This window comes from Scyliorhinus canicula, chromosome 5 (assembly GCF_902713615.1).
Source record: "Scyliorhinus canicula chromosome 5, sScyCan1.1, whole genome shotgun sequence".
Classification (NCBI taxonomy): domain Eukaryota; kingdom Metazoa; phylum Chordata; class Chondrichthyes; order Carcharhiniformes; family Scyliorhinidae; genus Scyliorhinus; species Scyliorhinus canicula.
Genome location: NC_052150.1, coordinates 50,543,152 through 50,571,017, shown reverse-complemented (window position 1 = coordinate 50,571,017; position 27,866 = coordinate 50,543,152). Strand labels below are relative to the sequence as shown.

The 27,866-nt window shown below is 48.4% G+C and overlaps 1 long non-coding RNA gene across 1 annotated transcript; it reads right to left on the bottom strand.

Annotated features, from left to right (window-relative positions):
• Positions 1-68: 68 nt before the first annotated feature.
• Positions 69-27,664, bottom strand: LOC119965608. Its single transcript, XR_005460563.1, has 3 exons — positions 27,516-27,664; positions 27,297-27,431; positions 69-115 (listed from the first exon to the last, which is right to left on the bottom strand). It is a non-coding gene; the product is annotated as an uncharacterized LOC119965608 (long non-coding RNA).
• Between the last annotated feature and the right edge of the window lie 202 nt (positions 27,665-27,866).

Here is a 27,866-nt window from a genome sequence, read left to right as displayed (position 1 = left end):
TTGAAGTTGAGGATCAAACTGGATGCTGAGGTTGTGAACGGTCTAGTTTAGCCTCAGATTGAGGTTAGGTAATAAAACAGAAAATGCGGGATAAACTCAGCAGGTCTGGCAGCATCTGTGGAGAGAGAAACAGAGTTAATGTTTCGAGTGCATATGGCTCAGTGTGACGGGCAGTAATGTTTGCAAGGGGGAGCAGAGATAATGGGCGAGATTTAATTGTCTCGTCGCACCCAACTCTTTTCCAATTAAGGGGCAATTTAGCATGGCCAAACTAGCTAACCTGCACATCTTTGGATTGTGGGGGTGAAACCCATGCAGACACAGAGAGAATGTGCAACCTCCTCACGGGCAATGACCGTTCATTTGAAAATGTCTATGCTGTATTCTCCCGGGGTGGGAACCAACAGTCTCACCTGGAAGACCTCGTCATGGTGCCGTTCAGTACTGGGCCACACAAACCTGAAGCAGGCATGACGGCATCTGTCCAGTGGGTCTCACAGCCATTGGAGACCCCTGGGTGGTGTAGCTCTGGGCAGGATGGTAGCCTTGGACACCCACTGACACCTGGCTACTTTGACACAGCCTGCCTGGCACCTTGCCATCACCACCAAGTTGCCAGGCTGGCAGTGCCAAGGTGCCCAGACGCCAGGTTGCCTGTCATAGGGATCAGGCCCGGGGTGCCTTGTCCTTAAGAGATGGGGTGAGGGAGGAGGGGACCCGCGGATCCCGTAAGAGTGGGAGCAGTGGGGATGGGGTGGGGGGAAGGGGTCTGTGGCCTCGGTGGGGTGCCTGAGGGGGGGGGGGGGGGGGGGGGGGGGAGGGCGAAAGATCTGGGCGACATTTAAAGAGTGGCACCCTGAATTGCGAATACTTTGCAAGTTATGGTAAATGTGGCCTTGGTGGGGCCTTCTTTGCCAAAGTCAAAAATAATGGGAAAATGCTGTCAAATAACGGTGTCTAAATCCTGCTAACCTCGCCCAAAAGGGACTCTGTTTCTGCCCCGTTAAATTGCATCCAATAGCTTCAGTTTTTCCAATATTTACTTGGAATAAATTTCTGCTCATCCAATGTCAAACAGGCAGCTTGAGAAACATGAGACAATGGAGATCGGTGTGGTGGTAATGAGGTTCACCTGGGTGTCATCAGTGTCAATGTGAAAACTGACATTGGGCTGGATTTTCCGATCGCTGATGGCGAAACCGCGTTCGGCGATCGGCCGGAGAATCCACTTTTACGATGGAATCGGGGGGTGACGCCGTTTTTCCAATGCCCTGCCCCCTCATAAACGACACCGCACACTGTCGGGACAGCCTCAGGATGTCACCTGAGGCCCTCCCCTGTGCTCCGCCCCCGATGGGCCAAATCCCTGATGATGTGGGGCGCGTGGCCCCTCACTTTTCAGGGACCTCGCGTGGCGGCTGCGGACTGTATCCAGCGCCACCACAATCGGGGTGGGGGGGGGGGGGGTGAGGCGCTCTGCTGGCAGGGAGGGCTTCAGAGGTGACTGGGGGTGGGGTGGTCCGGTGATGGCGAGGGTTACAGGGAGGCAGTTTTTGGCAGGCCGGGTCGTGCATGGCCGGCGCCATGTTGTATGGCGTGGCTGCCGTAGGCCACCGCCGTGCACATGCGCGCCCATGGACCCGGCCATTCTGTGTCCGTATTGGCAGGTAAAGCCTGGCTTTACGTGGTGTGGCTGCTAGCCCCCCACCGGGTGGAGCATCGGTGCCGGGGTGACACCGACTTTCTGGTCGTAAGACCTTTCGGATCCGGCGGGCATAGCCGCAAAATGGGAGAATTGAGCCCATTGTGTTTTTGGATGATGTTATTGACGGGCAGTACGAGAAATAGAAGGCAAGTGGGAGATTAGATCCTTGAAGGAAGTGCAGAGGTGACGAGTGGGAGCTATTGCAGGTGATTGTCTGCCTCAGACTGTCTGCATGACTAAGAATGCAGCCAAATGAGGGCAATGCCACCCGGCTGGACAGTGGAGGAGAGGATTTGGAAGAGAATGGCATGGTTAGCTGTGTCAAAGTTTGAGATCCTAGCACATTGCGTCAGTGCATTTGAAGGGAGACCCAACGGTATAGTGTGAGTCGCAGGAAGGAATTAAAGAGAACAGAAATGGTAAAACAGAAATGGCACTTTTTTCATTTTCAATATTGTTGGTCTAAATTAAAACAGTTGTTACGGTGATGTAATGTTTACCGTCTAGTTTATAACAACACAACCAAGCTGAAAAAGCTCCAAAGTACAGTGCAATTATCAGCAGGCGGAGGATTTTCCCCTTCTTATTCAACGCTTTGACAACACTCAAACACTATGGGCACAAGCAATCACCGCTCCTCCTCAGGTGTCCTGTCAACAGGTCATCAACGAGACCATTGGGCGCTGAGACCCTGCCTTCCGAGACTTCATTGGCCGAATGCCAAGAGCAGGTGGAAAAGGAGGTGGGTGGCAACAGGGGTATAAAAATAGGCATCCGGACATCCAGCAAACAAAGACTTGAAGCAAAGACTCGAAACGGGAGGCGACCGAGAACAGACCAGACAAGGAAGGAAGCAAGGAAGAAACAGCCAGCGAGAATCACCTTTGCAAAGAGGAGCCAGAGAGACTCAGGGATCGGATCTGCAGCTTACCAAACCACCTTTGCGGCTAGTATAGTCGAATCCTGGGTGTTTCTTGTATGTATAGTGAGTAATTTACGGGTTAACTATATTTAATAAAATGTGGTGTCACATCTGTGTCCGTACTTTGTTCTCATAAATAAAGACACCTGTGTAGGCTTTGATTAAGGAGCTGGATGAAGTATCTGAATTGGATAGATACAACACCTACAAGTAGAAGTGGTGTGAGGAGCCCAGGCATAATTCACAAAGACTGTGCCTGCTTATACTTGAATGTTAAATCTGCAGCTTTCTGGTTAACACCACCAGGCAAATTCAAACTTCTTTTCCATTCATTCGTGGGATGTGGGCATCGCTGACGAGGCCAGCATTTATTGTCCAGCCATAATTGCCCTTGAGAAGATGGTGGGTGAGCTGATTCTTGAACCGCTGCAGCCCATGTGGTGTAGGGTGCACCCATACTGATGTTTGAGAGGGAGTTCAGGATTTTGACCCAGTGAAGGAAGGCAATATGGTTCCAATGGGATGGTGAGCGGCTTGATGGAGAACTTCCAGCTGGTAGTGTCCCAGGTATCTGCTGCCCCTGTACTTCTAGGTGATAGTGGTTGTGGGTTTGGAAGGTGCTGTTTGAGGAGCCTTGGTGTGTTCTTGCAGTGCATCTTATAGATGGTACACACTGAGGCTACTGTGCATCAGTGGGGGAGGGACTGGATGTTTGTGGATGCAGTGCCAATAAGCGGCTGCTTTGTCCTGGACGGTGTCAAGCTTTTAAAAAATATATATTTTTATTCTCTTTTTTCACATTTTCATCAAATTTACATCCATCAACAAATAATCAATAATAACAAATACAATGGCAATCCCCTGGCCGACAATCCCTTTATCCCATCCAAATACAAAACACAAAAGAAAAAGAATCAGGAATCCAGCTTCAACCTATACATAATCACCAATAACCTATACATTCCAACCCCACCCCCCAATGTTGGATGTCATCCAATTCTTGAAAATGCACGAAGAATAATGCCCATTAGTTGGAGAACCCTTCCATCCTTCCCCTCAGCTCAAACTTCACTTTTTCTAGCGTTAAGAATTCCAGCAGGTCCCCCCACCACACCGAGGCACAGGGCAGAGAAGCCGACCTCCACCCCAACAGGGCCTGCCTTCGGGAGATCAGCGAGGCGAAGGCTCAGACATCTGCCTCCGCATCCTCTTCCAACATCGGCTGATCCGATACCCCCAATATGGCTTCTAGGGGACCTGACTTGAGTCTCACGTGCACCACCTTCGAGATCACTCTGAAGAACTCCCTCCAATACTCTCCAGATTTGGACAAGGCCAAAAGATATGAACGGGATTTGAAGCCTCTCCCCCCCAGCCCCCCCTCCCCCCGGCCCACAATGTTCACAAACATCCTCCACCCCTTCAAACAGTTGACTCATCCTCGTCCTCGTAAGGTTTGTCCTATAGACCACCTTCAGCTGTATCAGCCTTAACCTCACACACAAGTTTGACACATTCACCCTCCGGATCACCTCACACTGCAATTCCACCTCCATTCCCGCCCCATCTCTTCCTCCCACTTTGCCTTAATCCCCTCCAACGATACCTTATCCTCCCCCAGAATCACCCCATAAATGCCGACACCACCCCCTTCTCCAATCCTCCTGATGTCAGTACCTCTTCCAACAGTGTGGAGGCTGACGCCACCAGAAAGCTCTGTACCTCCTTCCTAGCAAAACCTCGGACCAGCATATAACTAAACATCTCCCCCTGCCCCAACCCATATTTCTCCCCCAGCTCCTCCAGCCTGGCAAACCCCACAAACAAATCCTTTAATACCCTACCTCCCCTCTCCTCCCATCTCCCATGCTCCCATCCCACTTCCCTGGCTCAAACCTATATGGTTCCCCCAAATCGGCATTTCCCTGGACCCCGCCCACAACCTAAATTTCTGGCGCAAATACCTCCAGGTCTTCAACATCGCCACCGCCATCGGAATCCCTGAATATTTTCCCGGGGCCATCGGGAGCGGCGCTATTGCCAACACCCCCAACCCCGACCCCCTACACAGACTCTCCTCCATTCTTCTTTTTTAAATTTAGAGTACCCAATCATTTTTTCCAATTAAGGGGCAATTTAGTGTGGCCAATCCATCTAGCCTGCACATCTTTAGGTTGTGGGGGCGAAATCCACGCAAACACGGGGACAATGTGCAAACTCCACACGGACAGTGTTACTCTCCTCCATTCTAACCCACTGGGAGTCCCCCGCCCCCCCCCCCCCCCCACCAATCCACCTCCTCACTTTCTCAGCATTTGCCGTCCAGTAATAATATAGTAAATTCGGGAGACCCGACCTCCCCCCCCCACCCGATTGCCATCCTCTCTGCAACAGCACCTTCCTAATCCTAGCCACCTTTCCCCCCTCATATAAACGATGTAATCATCTTTTCAACCTCCTTGAAAAATGCCTTTGGCAGGAAGATCGGCAGGCATTGAAAAATGAATAAAAACTGCGGCATCACACTTCTTTTTTTTAAATTTAGAGTACCCAATTCATTTTTTTCCAATTAAGGGGCAATTTAGCATGGCCAATCCACTTAACCAGCACATCTTTGGGTTGTGGGGGTGAAAGCCACGGGAACACGGGGAGAATGTGCAAACTCCACACGGACAGTGACCCAGAGCCGGGATCGAACCTGGGACCTCGGCGCCGTGAGGCAACAGGGCTAATCCACTGCGCCACCGTACTCCCCAACATATTCTTCTTAATAGCCTGGACCCGATCTGCCAGCGACAGAGGAAGACCATTCCACCTGCCATGTCCACTTTTATCCTCCCCACCAAACTAGTAATGTTATACCTACGGAGCCCCCCGCATACCTGTGCCACCTGCACCCTCAGATATTTAAAGTGGGTCGCCGCCCTACGGAATGGTAGCCTCCCCACACCTGCCCCCCCCCCCCCCCCCCCCCCCCCCCCCCCCCCCCCCCCCCAGGTCGGGACACCACAAAATATTTGCTTTTGTCCAAATTTAACTTAGACCCTGAAAAAGACCCAAACACTCAAAGCAGCTCCAGTATACCACCCATCGCTGCTCTCAGCTCCGACACATACAATAGCAAATTGTCTGCGTACAAAGACACCCTATGCTCCACGCACTCCCCCTCCCCCCACCCCGCACTATCCCCCTCCATATCCCCAAACTCCTCAACGCGATGACCAAAGGCTCAATTGCAAGCGCAAACAACAGGGGGCGGTACATAGGACATCCCTGCCTGGCCCCTCGGTGCACAGCAAAATACCCCAAATTCATACTATTTGTGCGGACACTCGCCCTCGGCTCCCTGTATAGTAATCTTACCCACTCTACAAATCGCGGAGGTGTCAAGCTTCATGAGTGTTTTTAGAGCTGCACCTATTCAGGCAAGTGGAGGGTACTCTATTACACGCCTGACTTGTGTCCTGTAGGTGATGGACAGATGTTGGGGCATCAGGAGGTGAGTTGCTTGCCGCAGAATTCCCAGCTGCTTACCTCCCTTGTAGCCACAGTATTTATATGGCTAGTCCAGTTCGGTTTCTGGCCAATGCTAACCCCCAGGATGCTGATAGTGGGAGATTAAGCGATGGTAATGACAATGAATGTTAAAGGGCGACAGTTAGATTCTCACTTGTTAGAGATGGCCATTGCCTTGCACTTGTGTGTCCTGAATTTTACTTGCCACTTGTCAGCCCAAGCCTGGATTTGTTATGGTCTTGCTGCATTTGGACATGGACTGCTTCAGTGTCTGAGGAGTTGCAAATGGTGCTAAACATTGTTGAATCATGAGCGTATTTCCTCACTTCTGACCTTACGTTGAAGGAACGTCATTGATAAAGCAGCTGAAGGTGTCTGGGCCGAGGGCACTACTCTGAGTAACTCCTGTAGTGAATCTCTGGAACTGAGGTGATTGAACTCCAACTCCTCCTGTTTAGCTATACTCAGTCAGGTGCTGCCTTGATGTCAAGGGCAATCACTCTCACCTCACCTCTGAAATTAAGCTCTTTTTAAAAATAAATTTAGAGTACCCAATTCATTTTTTCCAATTAAGGGCCAATTTAGCATGCCTAATCCACCTACCCTGCACATCTTTTTTGGGTTGTGGGGTGAGACCGATGCAAACACGGGGAGAATGTGCAAACTCAACATGGAGAGTGACCCAGGGCTGGGATCGAACCTGAAACTTTGGCACCGTGAGGCAGCAGTGCTAACCACTGCGCCACCATGCTGCCCATTGGAATTAAGCTCTTTTGTCCATGTTAGAACCAAGGCTGTAATTGTCAGGAGCTGAGTGACCCTGGCAGAACCCAGACTGAGCGTCAGTGAGCAGGTTATTTAGTGCCACCTGATAGCACTGTTGAGGACCCTTTCCATTACTGATGATCAAGAGTAGATTGATAGGGCAGTAATTGACCTGGTTTGATTTGTCCTGATTTTTGTATACAGGACTATTTTCTACATTGCCGAGTAGATGCCAGCATTGTTTTTTTAAAATTCAATTATGGGATGTGGGCATCGCGGGTTAGACTAGCATTTATTGCCCATCCCTAATTGTCTTTCAGAAGGTGGTGGTGAGCTGCCTTCTTGAATCGCTGCAGTCCCTAAGGTGTAGGTGCACCGACCATCCTGTTCGGGAGGGAGTTCCAGGATTTTGACCCAGCGACAGTGAAGGAACAGCAATATTTTTCCAAGTCGGAGTGGTGACTTGGAGGGAAACTTCCAGGTGGTGGGGCTCCCAGCTATCTTCTGCTCTTGTCCTTTTAGAGGTAGTGGTAGGGGTGGCATGGTGGCACAATGGTCAGCACTGCTGTCTCATAGCGCCAGGAAGCAAGGTTCAATTCCGACCGTAGGTGCCTGTGTGGTGTTTGCACTTTTTCCCCATGTCTGCGTGGGTTTCCTCTGGGTGCTCCGGTTTCCTCCCACTGTTCAAAGATGTGCAGGTTAGGTGGATTGGTCATGATAATATTGCCCCTTAGTGAAATGAAATGAAAATGAAAATCGCTTATTGTCACGAGTAGGCTTCAATGAAGTTACTGTGAAAAGCCCCTAGTCGCCACATTCCAGCGCCTGTCCGGGGAGGCTGGTACGGGAATCGAACCGTGCTGCTGGCCTGCTTGGTCTGCTGTAAAAAACAGCGATTTAGCCGAGTGAGCTAAACCAGCCCCAGGGATGTGCAGGTTAGGTGGGGTTACACGGATAGAGTGGGGGAGTGGGCCTGGATAGGGTGCTCTTTCAGAGGGTCGGTGTAGACATGATGGGCCAAATGGCCTCCTTCTGCACTGTTGAGATTCTATGATTCTATGGTCATGGTTGTAGCTGTACTAGGACAGCTTGGCTAGGAGCACAGCAAGTTCTTTAGTACTACAACAGGTCTTCAACACTATTGCTGGAATATAGTCAGGGCCCATAGACTTTGCAGTATCCAACGCCTTCAGCTGGCTACCATGTGGAGTGAATCGAATTGGCTGAAGACTGGCACCTGTGATGCTGGGGACCTCAGGAGGAGGCTGAGATGGATCATCCACTTGGCACTTCTGGTTGAAAATGTTTGCAAATGCTTCAGTCTTATCTTTTGCGCTGATGTGCTGGACACCCCCATGATTGAGGATGAGATACTTGTGACACATCCTCCTCCAGTCATTTGTTTAATTGGCCACCACCATTCATTCTGGATGTGGCAGGACTGGTTATGGGGTCGCTTAGCTCTGGCTAACCTATGCTGCTTGCGCTGTTTGGCACGCAAGTAGTCCTGTGTTGTAGCTTCACCAGGTTGACACCTCATTTTTAGGTATGCCTGATGTTGCTCCTGGCATGCCCTCCTGCACACCTCATTGAACCAGTTGATACCCTGGCTTGGTGTTAATGTTAGAGTGGGGATATGCCAGGCCACGAGGTTACAGATTGTGGTTGATTTCAATTCTGCTGCTGCTGATGGCCCATGGCACCTCATGGTTGCCCAGTCTTGAGTTGCTAGATCTGTTTGAAATCTATCACATTTGCCACGATAGTCATGCTACACAGCACAATGGAGGGTCTCCTTAATGTGAAGATGGGACACAATGGAGGGTCTCCACAAGGTCTGTATGTTGGTCACTCTTACCAATACTGACATGGACAGATGCATCTGTAGCAGGCAGGTTGGTGAGGATGATGTCAAGTACGTTTTTCCCGCTTGTTGGTTCCCTCGCCACCTGCTGCAATCCCAGTCTAGCAGCTATGTCATTAAGGATTCCTCCCCGTGTGTGCGTGGGTTTCCTCCGGGTGCTCCAGTTTCCTCCCACAGTCCAAAGATGTGCAGGTTAGGTGGATTGACCATGATAAATTGTCCTTAGTGTCCAAAATTGCCCTTAGTATTGGGTGGGGTTACTGGGTTATTGGGATAGGGGGAGGTGTTGACCTTGGGTAGGGTGCTCTTTCCAAGAGCCGGTGCAGACTTGATGGGCCGAATGGCCTCCTGCACTGTCAAATTCTATGATTCGGCTAGCTTGGCCTGAGGTGGTGCTCCCGAGCCATTCTTGGTGATGGACATTGAAGTCCTCCACCCAGAGTACATTCTGTGCCCTTGCCACCCTCAGTGTTTCCTCTGAGTGGTGTTCAACATGGAAGAATACTGATTCATCAGCTGATGGTGGATGGCACATGATGATCAGCAGGAGATTTCCTTGCCCATGCCTTGTGGCTTCATGGGGTCCAGAGTCGATGTTGAGGACTCCCCGGGCAACTCCATCCTGAGTGTATAGCACTGTGTCACCTCTCCATCTGGGTCTGTCCTGCCTGTGGGACAGGACGTATCCAAGGCTGGTGATAGTGGTGTCTGGGACGTTATCTGTAAGGTACGATTTCCTGAGTATTTCAGGCTGTTGCTTGACTAGCCTGTGAGACAGCTCTCCCAATGGTAATCAGCAATTAGGGCCAAAATTGTACACAAAAACTAGACTTTCTTTGAGCTAAAAATTGAAGTATCAGTCTGCAAAAGCATTTTCTGATGTCACCATTACTTCTTTTGCCAATTACTTTAAATTTGTCCCCTCTTGTTTTCAATCCTTTCACAATGTGAGCAGTTTTTTGCATCTACTCTGTCAAGACACCTCATGATTTTGAATATCTCTATTAACTCTCCTCTGAACCTTCTCCAAGGAAAACAGACCCAACTTCTCTATCTTTGCAATAGAAATTTCTCATGGCCGGTACGGTTGCACAGAGGTTAGCACTGCTGCTTCACAGCTCCAGGGTCCTGGGTTCAATTCTGGCCTCGGGTGACTGTGTGGAGTTTGCACTTTCTCCCCGTGTCTGAGTGGGTTTCTGCCGGGTGCTCCAGTTTCCTCCCACAGTCCAAAGATGTGCAGGTTAGAGGGATTGGGCATGCTAAATTCCCCCCTAGTTTCCAAAAGGTTAGGTGGAGTTAGTAGGTTACAGGGATAGGATGGAGGCGTGGGCTTAAGTAGGGTGCAGACCTGATGGGCCAAATGGCCTCCTTCTGCACTGTAGAATTCTATGATCTATGATCCCTGGAATCTTTTCTGCACTGTCTCCAACGCAGCACCAGGAATGCGACACATTACTAAAACTGAGGCCGAACTAATGTCTTATACAATTGGAAAATGGGATTAGTGTAGTCAGATCTTTGCTGAACTGCATGGACACAATGGGCCGTAATGTCTCCTGCTGTGCTGCAAATGCCCATGAATCAATGAAAACATAGCTTTCTTGAGTCTTTTTTAGCAGCTCTCTTTTAAAAAAAACAATGTTTGTTTAAAAAATGTTCATAATAAACAAAATCATACAAAACAATGAACCAAAGTTACACAATCAAAGAATGAGACCAACAAGCAAAAGTACTACATATTAACTTAACTCAAAGACTAAACTAAACCCCTGAACAGCTGACGGTGACCAGCTCCTTAAAAAAAGGAATTGAATGACTGCCATTTTAGGTAGAATCCTTCTACTGACACTCTAATGGTGTACTTAACCTCCTTCAAAAAGAAGAAAGGCATGAGGTCACCCAACCAAGTCTAGGCACTGGGTTGAGTAGGAGAGCTCCACCCAAGCAGAACTCGTCTCCGAGGTATTAACGAGGCGAAGATGAAGACATCCGCCTGAAGCACGGTGAGTCTGATACCCTAAAAATGGCCACCAGCGGACATGGATCCAAATTAACATTGAGTATTTCCGACATAGTTGAAGAATCATAGGATCTACAGTGCGGAAGGAAGCCATTCGGCCCATCGCGTCAGCACCTGCTCTTGGAAAGAGCACCCTACTTAACCCCACACCTCCCCCCTCCCCCGTAACCCAGTAACTCCGCCTAACCTTTTTGGACACTAAAGGCAATTTATCATTGCCAATCAACCTAACCCGCACATCTTTGGACTGTGGGAGGAAACCGGAGCACCTGGAGGAAACCCACGCAGACACAGAGAGAACGTGCAGACTCTGCACAGACAGTGACCCAAGACTGGAATCGAACCTGGGACCCTGGAGCTGTGAAGTAACTGTGCCAACCACTGTGCTACCATGCTGCCCAACGAGGCCAAACGCTTACCAAATTGAGACAAGACCAGAACACAGAACACAGAACGCTCACACTTGTCCTCCACCCCAGAGAGAAATCCACTCATCCTCGCCATAGTCAGATGCACCCTGTGCACCACCTTGAATTGGATCAGACCTTATTATCCAGAATGGGTCCCAACTCACCCTCCCATTTCACCCTTACCTCACTCAACAAGCTGACTCTGCTAAGAGGATATGGCCATTTAACGCCCAAAATAGTCCCCCCATCATCTCAGCCAAAGACAAAATCCTCAACAACAGGGAAAAGGATGGAACCAAGGGAAAGGAGGGAAAAGCCTTCTGCGAAAAATCACAAATCTGAAAGTATCTGAGAAGACTGGAACCAGGCAGTTGGAATTTTTCAGTCAGCTCCTTAAAACTGGCAAAGCTCCCCATCAAAGCAAATCCTCAAGGCGATCTATTGCTTTGGAGCAAAGTCCCACGGATCACTGAAGTCTTACCTGCCCAAATAAAGGAGGACATTAATTTATTGACTTTGACCAAAAGGGATTTGGGGAGACATTGAAAAATAAATTAAAATCTCAGGAGTACGCTCATTTTAATAGTCTGAACCCTTCCCATCAAGGACAGGGGGAGGTTGTCCCACCTCTGTAAGTCGGGACTTGACACCATCAACCGGACTTGTATAATTTAATTTATGAAGCATGGCCCAATTGTGTGTCAACTGGACCCCCAGATAGCAAAAGCTAGTTCTGGCAAGGTGAAATGGTAATGCTTTCTTCACCCTGTGAGGGGATAATCTCCCCCTTGAGGACCACCTGAAGGGCTTAGAAGATGAGATTGACTCACTTTCATTAATTTTCTTTTAAAAAATTTTGAGTACCCAATTATTTTTTCCAATTAAGGGCCAATTTAACGTGGCCAATCCACCTACCCTGCACATCTTTGGGTTGTGGGGGTGAAACCCACGCAGACACAGGGAGAATGCGCAAACTCCTCACAGACAGTGACCCAGGGCCGGGATTCGAACCCAGGTCCTCAGCGCCGTAGGCAGCAATGCTAACCACTGTGCCACCGTGCTGCCCTACATTCATTAATTTTTATATATTCCCCAATGGCAGTGGAAATGCGTTCACAAAACTTCTTGTCCGCTAATAATGTTGTGTCTAATCTCCATGGCGACCGCAGGGAGGAACCTGACTCTTGTGCCAAATCAACAAAGTGCAGGGCATGGCCCAAAATCGAAATCGCTGAGCAACCAGCCACCACCACAGAAGGGAGGAGAGACCTATCCACCATTAATAAATCAATCCGCAAGTATACCTGATGCACTTGTGAGAAAAATGAAAAATCTTTATATCAACTGGGTGAAAAACTCCATGAAAAACAACAAAGCTCTGGCCATCCCTCATGGAGTCAGCAATTTGGGCTTGGACCGATCAGACTAGGGTTCAGACCATAATTTAAGTCCCCACCCAAATAAGCTGATGCGAATCCAAATCGGGGAGGGAAGCCAGCAAATTATTAATAAAATTTGTTTTGTCCAAATGTGGAGCATAGATATTAACCAGAACCACTGGTGTACCCACCAGAGATCCACAATAACATGTCTGCTATTAGAGTCGGACAAGATCTTAGCGGCAGAAAACTGAACCCTTTTATGAATTAATACTGTCGCATCCTGGGCCCCACCATCGAAGCCCAAATGACAGACCTGTCCCATCCACCCCTTCCCCAGCCTTGCCTGGTGCCTGACCTGCAAATGAGTCTCCTGCAGAGACACCACATCGGAATTTAAACTCTTAAGGTGAGCAAATACCCTTGACCTTTTCACTGGGCATTCAACCCCTTGCATTCCAGGTGACCAAATGAATTGGGAGTCTTCTCCCCCTCCCCTCAATTAAGAGTCAGCCATTTCCACCAAGAGAGATTACCCAACAGATACATATAAAAGGCGCAGCAACAAGGCCAAACCACATGACTAAACAAAGAAAAATTTGCAGGCCACCCCCTTTCCCCCTCTTCCTAGCCCTCGGAAATTACTCCACCCAAATATGCATACAGATAGCAACAAGGTGAACATAAACAACTAAAATCTACTCCTAACAAACCTAAACAAAACAAGAATTCTAAGCTCATTATCTAAAACAACGACTATAATAAGCTACAGTCAAATCTTCAACACCGCTCCTGAGTAGGTCATGGAGAAGGTGGCTGCGCACAAGGTAGCTCCTACCCAAAAACCTTTCCTGCCCGATTCTCGGGAACACTACAAATAAAAAAAGGGACAGGATTACAGCAACAGTCTTTCTCCATCAGCTGGGGATATCCAAGACCATTAAATCGAGGAGTAAAGGGCACTCCTCAGTGCAAGAGAATACACGAGGTGCTGGAAAAGAAGAAATGGGGGATGACTCTGCAACGTCGCCACCCACACAGTGGTTGAAGGGGCAGTTGACCAAATTTATCTCAGCTGAATTCAGTAAGCAGAGATTGGTGGCTTCAGAGGACCTTGCGAGATCTGTGGAGCCAATAGAAACGACCCTGGAGAGAGTACAGCAGAGTCTGGAGTGACACAGGGCAACGATCCAGAAGATTGAAGAATCAATGGCCAACCACGAGCATCGGATTGCCTCTTTATAGGCTGAAATGCTGGTAATGGCGGAGGTGCAGAAAAGGTTACAGTAAAAGGCTGACGACCTTGTAAACCACTCACACAGGCAGAACTTAAGGATCGTGGGACTACCTGAAGACACCGAAGGAACGAGTGCTACGGAATCTGTGGCCAAAATATTTGCGCAGCTGGTGGAGGAAGGAGTCTTGGACCATCCTCCCGAAGTGGATCGAGCTCATCGGTCACTGAGGAGAAAGCTGAAATCAGGGGAGCGGCCACGTGCAATTATTATGAGGCTGCATTGATACCTCGACAAGGAGAGAATCCTGAACTGGGCCAAGGAGATACGTCAATGTACCTGGGAAGGCCACACAGTCCGTACCTTCCAAGACCTGGGAGCAGAGTTGACCAAGAGAAGGGCTAGTTTTCACATGGGCCTGTGCTAGTCCCTCATCGGTAGCGGAATCGGTGCGGGTTTCGCGCTGATTTTTGTGTTGGGAAACACCACGCATCCTCTATTGGCGTCAGCACTTAGACACAGGAATGGAGAATCCAGCCCATTGTTTTTTATGAAGTTTGTTTACAACCTTGTGTAGCAGTCACTCAGCGAGAAGAAATGCTGGTTAACAGAAGTGAAGTGTGTGAGAGAGCCACGGTTAACTATGGGGATGGGGAGGGGGATTGGGAAGGTCTAAGTCTTCCTGTTTTTCAATTTTTTTTTGAATGGATGGGGATAACAAGCCTCGGGTGGTGGGTTTTTCTTTGAGAGGAATGGGGGGTGGGGGGGGGGAAGGGATCGACTGCTGATGTTCAAGGTCTTTTTACAGAGTCATTGGACGGAGGTGGAACACCTTGAGAAGACCAGATAGACATGTGACACAGGGAGCTAAGAGAAACTCATTGAGTTCTAAATATGGCTGATCGGGGTTTGGGGGGGGGGGGGGGGGGGGGGGGGGTGGTTGGACCCTGCCGACCAGACTGATCTCGTGGAATGTGAGCAGATTGAATGGCCAATCAAGAGGCCTCGAGAGTTTGCCCACTTAAAAAGTTTAAAGGCAGACATGTTTATGCAACAAACTCACCTTAGAATCAAAGATTCGGGGCTGAGGAAGGGATGGATGGGACAGTTGTTCTATTCAGGGCTGGACGTGAAGATGAGAGGGACAGTAGTCCTTATTAGCAAAAAGGTGGGGTTTTTGGCGAGCAACTTAGTGGGAAACCCAGGGAGCAGATACGTGATGGTAAGTGATTGAATGGAAGGAACGTGAACATTTGGTGAATGCTTATGCCCCCAATTGGGACGGCGCTGACTTGATGAAGAAGCTGTTGGCTAAGATTCTGCACTTGGATACACATTGGTTGATCATAAGTGGAGATTTCGACATGGTGCTTGCCCCTGTGGCAAATCCTATGTCCCTGGAGGTGTCCCGGTAGCGTAGGGACTATTGAGGTTCATGGAGGGGATGGGGGATGTGGGCCCATGGCAGTTTGTGCATCTGACAGCAAAAGAGTTCTCCTGTTTTTCACACGCACATCGGGTGTACTTCCGTATCGATTTTTAAATTATAGATAAGGACTGGCTGGCGGGGATGGTAGGATCAGAGTATTCGGTGATCGTCGGATCAGACCACACCCCACACATTCTGGATCTGTGTGTGGAGAAGGGAGGATCTCAATGATCCCAGTGGAGGTTGGATGTTGGCTTACTGGCGGATGAGGGGGCTTGTGCAAAGATTGAGGCGGCTATAGGCTCCAACATTGAGATCAACAAAAATGAGGAGACCTCGCCTTCCATACTTTGGGAGACATTGAAGGCTGTAATCAGAGGAGAGCTGATCTCGATCAAGGCTCATAAAGACAAATTGGAGGGCAGCACGGTGGCGCAGTAGTTAGCACTGCAGTCTCATGGCGCCAAGGACCCGGGTTCGATCCCGGCTCTGGGTCACTGTCCCTGTGGAGTTTGCACATTCTCCCCGTGTTTGCGTGGGTTTCACTCCCACAACCCACAAATGTGCAGGGTAGATGGATTGGACACACTAAATTGCCCCTTTATTGGAAAAAATGAATTGGGTAATCTAAATTCATTTTTTTTTAAATGTTTTAAATTAAAAATAAAGACAAATTGGAGAGGATGGAGAGGCTGAGGCTCGTAGAGGCCATCTTAGTAAATGGGAGGCACTCGAGTTCTCCTGCCTGAAGGTGGGTTATTAAAGGAGAGAAAGATGCTCCAGATGGAGTTTGATCTGATATGGAGAGGGAAAGCGGTGAGACAATTGCTCTGGGCCAGGGCTATACTTCACAAATACGGAGAAAAGGCCAGTAGGCTGCTTGCACAACTGTTGAGGCAATAGGCTTCAGCGAGGGAAATTAGGCGGATAAAGGACTCTGGAGGACACTGACCGGAGGAAGGTGAATGGAATGTTCGAGGCCTTCTACCAGGTGTCCCGGTAGCGTAGGGACTATTGAGGTTCATGGAGAGGATGGGGGCTGTGGGCCCATGGCTCACTTCTACCAGGGCTATACAGATCAGAACCTGCGAGGTAGACACTCGGGTGTGAAGCAGTTTCTAGACGGCTTAAACTTCCCAGTGGTGGATAAGGGGAAATGCAATGTTTGGGAGCCCCACTTAGGCTGGAAGAGTTGGTGGGAGGCATCAAGTTGATGCAATCTGGGGAGGCCCCAGGACTGGGTGGATTCCCAGTGGAATTCTATAAAAGGTTTGCCATGATATTGGGGTTACTCGTGTTGAAATGTTTAATGACTTGATGAATAAGGGAAAGCTTCCGCCCACATTAGCACAGGCCTCGATTTCACTCATTCTGAAGAAAGATAAAGACCAGGAGGACTGTGGGTCCTATCGACCAATTTTACTTCCAAACATGGATGTGAAGTTGTTGGCCAAGGTGTTTGCGACAGGTCTGGAGGATCAGATACCAGGGCCGATTAGCACAGGACCAGATAGGGCTTGTAAAGGACGTCAGTTATCGTCAAATGTCAGGAGATTTTTTAATGTGGTCATGATGTCCCTGTCGGACTGGGAAACGGAGGTAGTAATATCTATGGATGGACGCCGAAAAAGCTTTTGATTGGGTTGAGCGGAAATATCTTTTTGAAATACGAGGGCAGTTTGATCTTTGGCCAAGGTTTGTTGGCTGGATTATATTGCGGTATAGAGCCCCCACAGAAAATGGGCGTACAAACAATCTTAGTTTGGGTTATTTTAGTTTGCAGGGAGGAACAAGGCAGGGATGTCCACTGTCTCCATTTCTCTTAACACTGGTGATTCATAGAATCATAAGATTTACAGTGCAGAAGGAGGCCATTTGGCCCATCGATTCTGCACCCGGAAAGAGCACCCTACTTAAGCCCATACCTCCCTATCCCCATAACCCAGTAAGCCCACCTAATCTTTTTGGACACTAAGGGCAATTTAGCATGACAAATCCACCTAACCTGCACATCTTTGGACTGTGGGAGGAAATGGGAGCACTCGGGGGAAACCCACGCCAATATGGAGAGAAAGTGCAGACTCCACACAGACAGTGACCCAGTCCGGGAATCGAACCGGAAACCCTGGAGCTGTGAAGCAACAGTGCTAACCACTCTGTTACCGTGCCGCCTGAAATCCTCCACAACGCACGTGGTGGTTGCCACGTTGAGGATCTGGAACCAGCTCAGGCAACAAGAGAGGAATGAAGTCTTGTTCGTTATGGGCTCCAATTCGCAACAATCACAGATTTACCCAGCATGGTTGAAGTCAACATACAAGGGGAGAAGGCGAAAGGGGATCGAGTGGTTTAGAGACCTTTTCGTGGAAGGGAGATTGGCAGAATTATAGGAGATGATGGAGAAGTTTTGTCTGCCAGTGGGGAATGGGTTCCAGTACTTTCTGATCAAGGATTTTCTGAAAAAACAGTTGACCATGTTTCTGCGTTGCCATTCCCCTCACTGATTGAAAAGATCGTTTCAGAGGACAAGATTGAAGAGGATAAGGTCTCTGACATTTATGGACAGCTAATGGAATGGGAGAAGGACTTGTTGGAACAGATAATGAGGAAATGAAAGGAGGATCTAGGTGGGACCTTTGAATGGGGGATTTGGAGTGAGGTCCTAAGGAGAATAAATTCAACTTCTTCGTGTACGAGGATCTTTAATCCGGTTTAAGGTGGTGCATAGAGTGCACATGTCGCACAAGAGTCAGTTTTTTCCGGAGGTGGGGGAAAATACTCCGGAGGAACAGCAGAACAATATAATGCCAGCGGAAGTCTCCATTAGCTGCTCACTCAACCTGCCCAGCCACCTTCAAAGACTTCTGCACATTTACACCCACATTCCTCTGATCCTACGGAGTTGCATCCTTTACTTTTTATTGTTTCCCCATGTTCTTGTTACCACATTGAACTTCATCGGCCACTTGTTTGCCCACTCCGCCTACTTGTCTTTTTTAAAAAACATTTCTTTATTCTCCTCCTTTTTCACATTTTCTCCCAAATTTACACAAACCAACAATAAACAACAATCAGTAATAAACAATAATCAGTAACAAATATGTCAATCCCCATATCAATAACACTGATCCCATCCTCCCACCAAACCCAAAACATTCGCCCACATGTTCACATAAACAAATGACGAAAAGGAATAAGGAATCACCCGTGGCCACCATTAACACCCATCCCCCCCCTCACCGCAACACTCCCATCCACCCCCCCCAACTAATGTTCGACGTTATCCAGTTCTTGAAAGTGCATAATGAATAATGCCCATGAATTGTAGAACCCCTCCATCTTTCCCCTCAGTTGAAAATGAAAATTGCTTATTGTCACGAGTAGGCTTCAATGAAGTTACTGTGAAAAGCCCCTAGTCACCACATTCCGGCGCCTGTTCGGGGAGGCTGGTACGGGAATCGAACCGTGCTGCTGGCCTGCTTGGTCTGCTTTAAAAGCCAGCGATTTAGCCTTGTGAGCTAAACCAGTTCAAACTTAACCTTCTCAAGAGTCAAGAATTCCAACAGGTCCCCCCGCCACGCCAGGGCACAGGGTGGAGAGGCTGCTCTCCAACCCATCAGGATCCACCTTTAGGCAATCAACGAGGCGAAGGCTACAATATCTGCCTCCGCACCCGTTTCCAACCCGGCTGGTCCGACACCCCGAATATGGCCTCCCAGGGGCCCGGGTCAACTCCGCCTACTTGTCTATGTCACTTTGAAGATCTACACAATCTTCATCACAGTTCACAACTTTTCCGGGTTTTGTCTCACCCGCTTATTTTTTTAAAATAAATTTAGAGTACCCAATTCTTTTTTTCCAATTAAGGGGCAATTTAGCATGGCAAATTCACCTACCCTGCACATCTTTAGGTTGTTGGTTAGACGCATGCAGACATGGGGAGAATGTGCAAACTCCACACGCACAGTGACCTGGGGCTGGGTTCGAAATCAGGTCCTTGGCGCCGTGATGCAGCAGTGCTAACCATTGCACCACCATGCCAACCCATCTCACCCGCATAATCTGATATTGTGCCCAGTACACCAAGTCTATGTCATTAATATATATCAGGAAGAACAAGGGTCCTATCTGACTACTGGAGAACTCGATTACAAATCTTTCTCCAGTCCGATAAACATGCATTAACCACTATTCTCTGCTGCCAGTCACTCAGTCAACCGCCTCACGGCGCTGAGGTCCCAGGTTCAATCCCGGCTCTGGGTCACTGTCCATGAGGAGTTTGCACATTCTCCCCGTGTCTGCGTGGGTTTCGCCCCCACAAACCAAAAATGTGCAGAGTAGGTGGATTGGCCATGCTAAATTGCCATGATATTGGGGTTACTCGTGTTGAAATGTTTAATGACTTGATGAATAAGGGAAAGCTTCCGCCCACATTAGCACAGGCCTCGATTTCACTCATTCTGAAGAAAGATAAAGACCAGGAGGACTGTGGGTCCTATCGACCAATTTTACTTCCAAACATGGATGTGAAGTTGTTGGCCAAGGTGTTTGCGACAGGTCTGGAGGATCAGATACCAGGGCCGATTAGCACAGGACCAGATAGGGCTTGTAAAGGACGTCAGTTATCGTCAAATGTCAGGAGATTTTTTAATGTGGTCATGATGTCCCTGTCGGACTGGGAAACGGAGGTAGTAATATCTATGGATGGACGCCGAAAAAGCTTTTGATTGGGTTGAGCGGAAATATCTTTTTGAAATACGAGGGCAGTTTGATCTTTGGCCAAGGTTTGTTGGCTGGATTATATTGCGGTATAGAGCCCCCACAGAAAATGGGCGTACAAACAATCTTAGTTTGGGTTATTTTAGTTTGCAGGGAGGAACAAGGCAGGGATGTCCACTGTCTCCATTTCTCTTAACACTGGTGATTCATAGAATCATAAGATTTACAGTGCAGAAGGAGGCCATTTGGCCCATCGATTCTGCACCCGGAAAGAGCACCCTACTTAAGCCCATACCTCCCTATCCCCATAACCCAGTAAGCCCACCTAATCTTTTTGGACACTAAGGGCAATTTAGCATGACAAATCCACCTAACCTGCACATCTTTGGACTGTGGGAGGAAATGGGAGCACTCGGGGGAAACCCACGCCAATATGGAGAGAAAGTGCAGACTCCACACAGACAGTGACCCAGTCCGGGAATCGAACCGGAAACCCTGGAGCTGTGAAGCAACAGTGCTAACCACTCTGTTACCGTGCCGCCTGAAATCCTCCACAACGCACGTGGTGGTTGCCACGTTGAGGATCTGGAACCAGCTCAGGCAACAAGAGAGGAATGAAGTCTTGTTCGTTATGGGCTCCAATTCGCAACAATCACAGATTTACCCAGCATGGTTGAAGTCAACATACAAGGGGAGAAGGCGAAAGGGGATCGAGTGGTTTAGAGACCTTTTCGTGGAAGGGAGATTGGCAGAATTATAGGAGATGATGGAGAAGTTTTGTCTGCCAGTGGGGAATGGGTTCCAGTACTTTCTGATCAAGGATTTTCTGAAAAAACAGTTGACCATGTTTCTGCGTTGCCATTCCCCTCACTGATTGAAAAGATCGTTTCAGAGGACAAGATTGAAGAGGATAAGGTCTCTGACATTTATGGACAGCTAATGGAATGGGAGAAGGACTTGTTGGAACAGATAATGAGGAAATGAAAGGAGGATCTAGGTGGGACCTTTGAATGGGGGATTTGGAGTGAGGTCCTAAGGAGAATAAATTCAACTTCTTCGTGTACGAGGATCTTTAATCCGGTTTAAGGTGGTGCATAGAGTGCACATGTCGCACAAGAGTCAGTTTTTTCCGGAGGTGGGGGAAAATACTCCGGAGGAACAGCAGAACAATATAATGCCAGCGGAAGTCTCCATTAGCTGCTCACTCAACCTGCCCAGCCACCTTCAAAGACTTCTGCACATTTACACCCACATTCCTCTGATCCTACGGAGTTGCATCCTTTACTTTTTATTGTTTCCCCATGTTCTTGTTACCACATTGAACTTCATCGGCCACTTGTTTGCCCACTCCGCCTACTTGTCTTTTTTAAAAAACATTTCTTTATTCTCCTCCTTTTTCACATTTTCTCCCAAATTTACACAAACCAACAATAAACAACAATCAGTAATAAACAATAATCAGTAACAAATATGTCAATCCCCATATCAATAACACTGATCCCATCCTCCCACCAAACCCAAAACATTCGCCCACATGTTCACATAAACAAATGACGAAAAGGAATAAGGAATCACCCGTGGCCACCATTAACACCCATCCCCCCCCTCACCGCAACACTCCCATCCACCCCCCCCAACTAATGTTCGACGTTATCCAGTTCTTGAAAGTGCATAATGAATAATGCCCATGAATTGTAGAACCCCTCCATCTTTCCCTCAGTTGAAAATGAAAATTGCTTATTGTCACGAGTAGGCTTCAATGAAGTTACTGTGAAAAGCCCCTAGTCACCACATTCCGGCGCCTGTTCGGGGAGGCTGGTACGGGAATCGAACCGTGCTGCTGGCCTGCTTGGTCTGCTTTAAAAGCCAGCGATTTAGCCTTGTGAGCTAAACCAGTTCAAACTTAACCTTCTCAAGAGTCAAGAATTCCAACAGGTCCCCCCGCCACGCCAGGGCACAGGGTGGAGAGGCTGCTCTCCAACCCATCAGGATCCACCTTTAGGCAATCAACGAGGCGAAGGCTACAATATCTGCCTCCGCACCCGTTTCCAACCCGGCTGGTCCGACACCCCGAATATGGCCTCCCAGGGGCCCGGGTCAACTCCGCCTACTTGTCTATGTCACTTTGAAGATCTACACAATCTTCATCACAGTTCACAACTTTTCCGGGTTTTGTCTCACCCGCTTATTTTTTTAAAATAAATTTAGAGTACCCAATTCTTTTTTTCCAATTAAGGGGCAATTTAGCATGGCAAATTCACCTACCCTGCACATCTTTAGGTTGTTGGTTAGACGCATGCAGACATGGGGAGAATGTGCAAACTCCACACGCACAGTGACCTGGGGCTGGGTTCGAAATCAGGTCCTTGGCGCCGTGATGCAGCAGTGCTAACCATTGCACCACCATGCCAACCCATCTCACCCGCATAATCTGATATTGTGCCCAGTACACCAAGTCTATGTCATTAATATATATCAGGAAGAACAAGGGTCCTATCTGACTACTGGAGAACTCGATTACAAATCTTTCTCCAGTCCGATAAACATGCATTAACCACTATTCTCTGCTGCCAGTCACTCAGTCAACCGCCTCACGGCGCTGAGGTCCCAGGTTCAATCCCGGCTCTGGGTCACTGTCCATGAGGAGTTTGCACATTCTCCCCGTGTCTGCGTGGGTTTCGCCCCCACAAACCAAAAATGTGCAGAGTAGGTGGATTGGCCATGCTAAATTGCCCCTTAATTGGAAAAAATAATTGGGTAATCTAAATTTATTAAAAAAAAATGTATGATGTATGAGGAGAGATTGACTAGGTTAGAATTGTTTTCGCTGGAGTTCAGAAGAATGAAGGGGAAACTCATAGGGACTTATAAAATTCTATAAGGACTAGAAAGGGGCTGGTTTAGCTCACCAGGCTAAATCACTGGCTTTTAAAGCAGACCAAGCAGGCCAGCAGCACGGTTCGATTCCTGCACAGGTGCCGGAATGTGGTGACTAGGGGCCTTTCACAGTAACTTCATTGAAGCCTACTTGTGACAATAAGTGATTTTCATTTTCATTTCAAGGGTGGATGCAGAGAAGATGTTCCCGATGTTGGGTGTGTCCAGAACCACAGGTCAGTCTGAGGATTCGGGGTAGACCATTTAGGACAGGAATGAGGAGACATTTCTTCACCCAGAGAGTGGTGAGCGTGTGAAATTCATTACCCCAGGAAGTAGTTGAGCCTAAAACATTGAATATATTCAAGAGGCGGCTAGATATGGCACTTGAGGTGAATGGGATCAAGGGTTATGGGGAGAAAGCAGGGTTATGGGGAGAAAGCAGGATTCGGCTATTGAGTAGGGCGATAAGCCATGAGCGTGATGAATGGCTGAGCAGGCTCGTAGGGGCGAATGGCCTCCTCCTGCTCATATCTTCTATTGTTTACCTCATTCAGGACCTCCAGCATGCTCGTTCAACATGCTAGTTTCCCTTGAGAAATCTGTGCTAGCTTTCCTTTTTTTAAAAAATTTAGATTACCCAATTATTTTTTCCAATTAAAGGGCAATTTAGCATGGCCAATCCACCTAGCTTGCACATTTTTGGGTTGTGGGGGCGAAACCCACGCAGACATGGGGAGAATGTGCAAACTCCACACGGACAGTGACCCAGAGCCGGGATCGAACCTGGGACCTCAGTGCCGTGAGGCGGTTGTGCTAACCACTAGGCCACCGTGCTGCCCTCATGCTAGCTTTCCTTAATCAAACTGCATTGCTCCGTGTGACTGTTGATTTCATACCAGGTAGGAGGGATGACTAAAATGAGTCATAGCTCCCCAAATAAAAGGGACGATAGCAACATGTATACACAATTGGCTGAGTGACAGACAGCAGAGGATAGTGGTTCACGTATGCGTTATAAGTAGGTTTTCAAAAAAATGGGTTGTGGGTCAAGAGGTAGTGTTGGTTCGGGGAGGCAGTTCCCGAGGGTGAGACTCAGGTGTCAGCTCCCTGCCAACATAAGGAGGGGAGGAAAATAGCAGACCAGAAGCAAAGAATTGGGGTGCTGCGGCCAATTGCAAAGCTCCAACAATACATCTCCCCTCATTAGACAAAGCTGTTAAAAAAAAGAACAAGGCAGCTCCGGGTGAAATAATGAAATGGCGGATTGTTTTTTGTGAAGCAAGAGTTACGGAACCGAGGCAGGTAGATGGAGATAAGATATAGATCAACCATGATCGAACTGAATGGCAGAACGAGCTCGAGGGGCTCAATTGCCAACTCCTAGTCTTTTGTTCCGATGTACTCTAATTTGATCAAAAACATTACAATAAAAAGAGCAGGAAAAAGAAAATTAGAATTCCTAAATGGAAACAGATCACCAAGAGGATAACGGTTTGAAGAATACGGAAAGTGTGTTCACAGAGGAGATGAAGCCACTGACTGTTCAGAGAAGCAGAGTTTAGTGCAGAGATCTGAGCAGGATTAGGAATGACAGATTGCCTCTCTGTGACATGTCACATTTAATTGAGGGGCAAAGAGGACAAAATAGATGAAGGACAGATGGTACTTCTGAAGAACACAGGCAGCAATGACTCGACTGCAATGGGCCCGACGTCAAACATGAACACCGGGAGCGCTGGCACTGTGGGCCTGTAGCCCATGTGCGGTGCACAATCTTCAAATAAATTTCTTTGCCATTACGTAAAGACAGAAAGGCTTAGTGCATAGACCCTGGGGACACATCAAATCAAAGGACATTTAAACATAAGACAGGAAGTGATTATCACTGATTTCCAGAATGTTTTCTCCCCATTAAAACTGCTGTCTCCCACCCCCTTTCCTGTATTTCTAAACAGGAAAATAAGGAAACCTTTGTCTCAATAAAGCAATGTTTCCATTGGTTTGTTTTTTTCCCCTCTTGGTTCCGCAACTTCTCTTTTTAAAGGCGTATTATGGGCGGCACGGTAGCCCAGTGGTTAGAACAGTTGCTTCACAGTGCCAAGGTCCCAGGTTCGATTCCCGGCTTGGGTCACTGTCTGTGTGGAGTATCCAAGTTCTCCCCGTATCTGTGTGGGTTTCCTCCGGGTGCTCCGGTTTCCTCCCACAAGTCCCGAAAGACGAGCTGTTAGGTAATTTGGGCATTCTGAATTCTCCCTCCGCGTACCCGAACAGGCGCCGGAATGTGGCGACTGGGGGATTTTCACACTAACTTAATTGCAGAGTAAGCCTACTTGTGACAAAAGGATTATTTAAAAAAAAATTATTACTGTGCTCTCCACATAGTTTGTGGTGTCATATCCGATGTTTGTTGTGTGATTCGGGCATATAGGTCAGGAGAGTCACAAGTGAATTTCCAGTTGATGAGTTAGCTAACCCCAACTGATGATGATGAGGCTACATTTACCCTCAATAACTCTGGGTGAGAAAGTCCCACAATTCCATCGCTCCTGTCCTTGCCAAAGCCCACTGGCTCCCGATGCCATAGTCAACCTTTGACCTCTCTCCACCCAACCTCAGTGTGCACATCACCTACAATTTGTCCTGGTCCACCCACCTCAACCCTATGACCAAGTAAGCACAACAGTGGAAACTAAGGAAATTTGGCATGTCCATATTGACTCTTACCAGTTGTTATAGATGCATCATAGAAAGCATCCTATCTTGGCTGCATCACATCCTGGTATGGCAACTGCTCGGCCCAAGGCCGTAAGAAACTACAGAGAGTCGCAAACTCAGTCCAGTTCATCACGCAAACCCGCCTCCCATCCATTGACTCTGTCAACACCTCCCGCTGCTTTGGGAAAGCGGAAGCCTGATTAAGGACCCCTCCCACCCGGGCTATTCACTCTGCCAACCTTTTCCATCAGACAGGAGATACAAAAGTCTGAGAACACGCGCGAAGGGCTGGATTCTCCAAAAATGGGGCTATGTCCCCCACGCCGGCGTAAAAACGCTGGCGTTTCACTCCCCAGTTTCCTGCAAAAAATAAAGAGCGATTCACTTACCTGCAGGGAGCAGCAGGTACCCGGGGAGCTTCACGCAGCTTTGGCTGTGGATCTGGGCCCCTGTACATCTGGTTCCGAGTCTGCGCATGCGCACGGCGGCGGCCTCCAGTGGCCGTGCTGAGCGCCATGGCGGACTCGGACCGCGGACCATCACGAAGAAACAAGGTCACCCCCCCTCCCCGATCGGCCTCGCACCCTTGCACCAGACCAGCCCGATCGCTGCCCCGGCCACTCACGAGGTCCCCTGGTGCTGGATCCTCCCACTTGCCACCAGGATGGCCGCGGACTGAGTCCGCAGCCTCCGCGTGAGAATCATAACCGGCCATACCACGCCATTGGGAAATCGGGCAGTCAGGAGCAGAGTATCGCTGGGAGGGCCTCTGGCAATGGCCCCAGAGCCATGCGGCGTGATTCACGGACAAGTGATTTTCCCCCCTTCGTGCGTGTTCTCAGACTTTTGTATCTCCTGTGTGATGGAAAAGGTTGGCAGAGTGAATAGCCCAGGTGGGAGGGGTCCTTAATCAGGCTTCCGCTTTCCCAAGCCCAGAGATTTGACGGAGCATGATTCGGTCGTGAACATCAGTTCTCCGCCCCCGCGCCAAACGCAATTTCGGCACGGGGACTACGGAGAATCCAGCCCTAGTAGTTTCAAACTTCTTTACCGCTGTTACCAGACTCCTGAATGACCCTCTTGTGGACTGAACTGACCTCTCCACACATCTTCTCTACTGAGTAGTACTACATTCCGTATACTTCCCCAATGTCTGTGTCTATGTATTTACAATGTGTATCTATCGTATGTCCTATGTTTTTCCATGTATGGAACGAGCTGTCCGCTGTAGGCAGAACAACACTTTTCACTGTACCTCCGCACATGTGACAATAAATCCAAATCCTCAGTGATCTCTATTGAAAATGCATGCAAGCTCACAATTTTTCTTCTTTCCTTTTTTAGAAATAAATTATTTATTTGCCAATTAAGGGGCAATTTAGCGCGGCCAGTCCACCTAACCTTTTTAAAAATAAATTTAGAATGCCCAATTCATTTTCTCCAATTAAGGGGCAATTTAATGTGGCCAATTGACCTACCCTGCACATCTTTGGGTTGTGGGGGCGAAACCCACGCAGGCACGGGGAGAATGTGCAAACTCCACACGGACAGTGACCCAGGGCCGGGATCGAACCTGGGACCTCGGCGCCGTGAGGCAGCAGGGCTAACCCACTGCGCCACTGTGCTGCCCTCATTCCACCTAACCTGCACATGTTTGGGTTGTGGGAGTGAGACCCATGCAGACACGGGGGGGGGCGGGGGGGGGGGGGGGGGGGGGGGGGAATGTAATATTCCTACTTTCAATGATGGGTTACTGCTCATTCCCTAAGAAGTCCTTCTTGTTTTATTATTTTCTGAGCTTCCCAAAGTCACGGGACGCCTTGGTTGATGCACAATGTTAGGAGACTGACCTTGAATGAAGCGAGAGAGGACCTGTGGAAATAGGACATGGCAGTTTTAAAGACAGAGAACAACATGGATTTTAAAAAATGAATGTAAATTGGCAATTGCACTTACTCTCTGATGACTTCTGTCCCTCTGTGACGTGAACTCCACGGCCCCTAATTAGAATGTTTTAATTGAGTCCACCGGATAATTAGATCAGTTTGTGGGGAATAACCGTTTGCTTACAGAAGCCACAGTGATAGTATATAATACCCAGGATCTCAGTGGTAATCTTCAACCTAAATAAGGAAAACCTAATTAAATTGTGCTGTCCTCATTAGTTGTCTGATACCTTTTGGAATTAAACTTTGCACTCTCAACAAATTTGTTAATGTGGGTCATGGCCTATTTAACTCATGGATGAAGCAACCAGCCGAAGCAATCCGAGGACATCAGTTGCGAGTTCAGGGGATTTTCTTGATC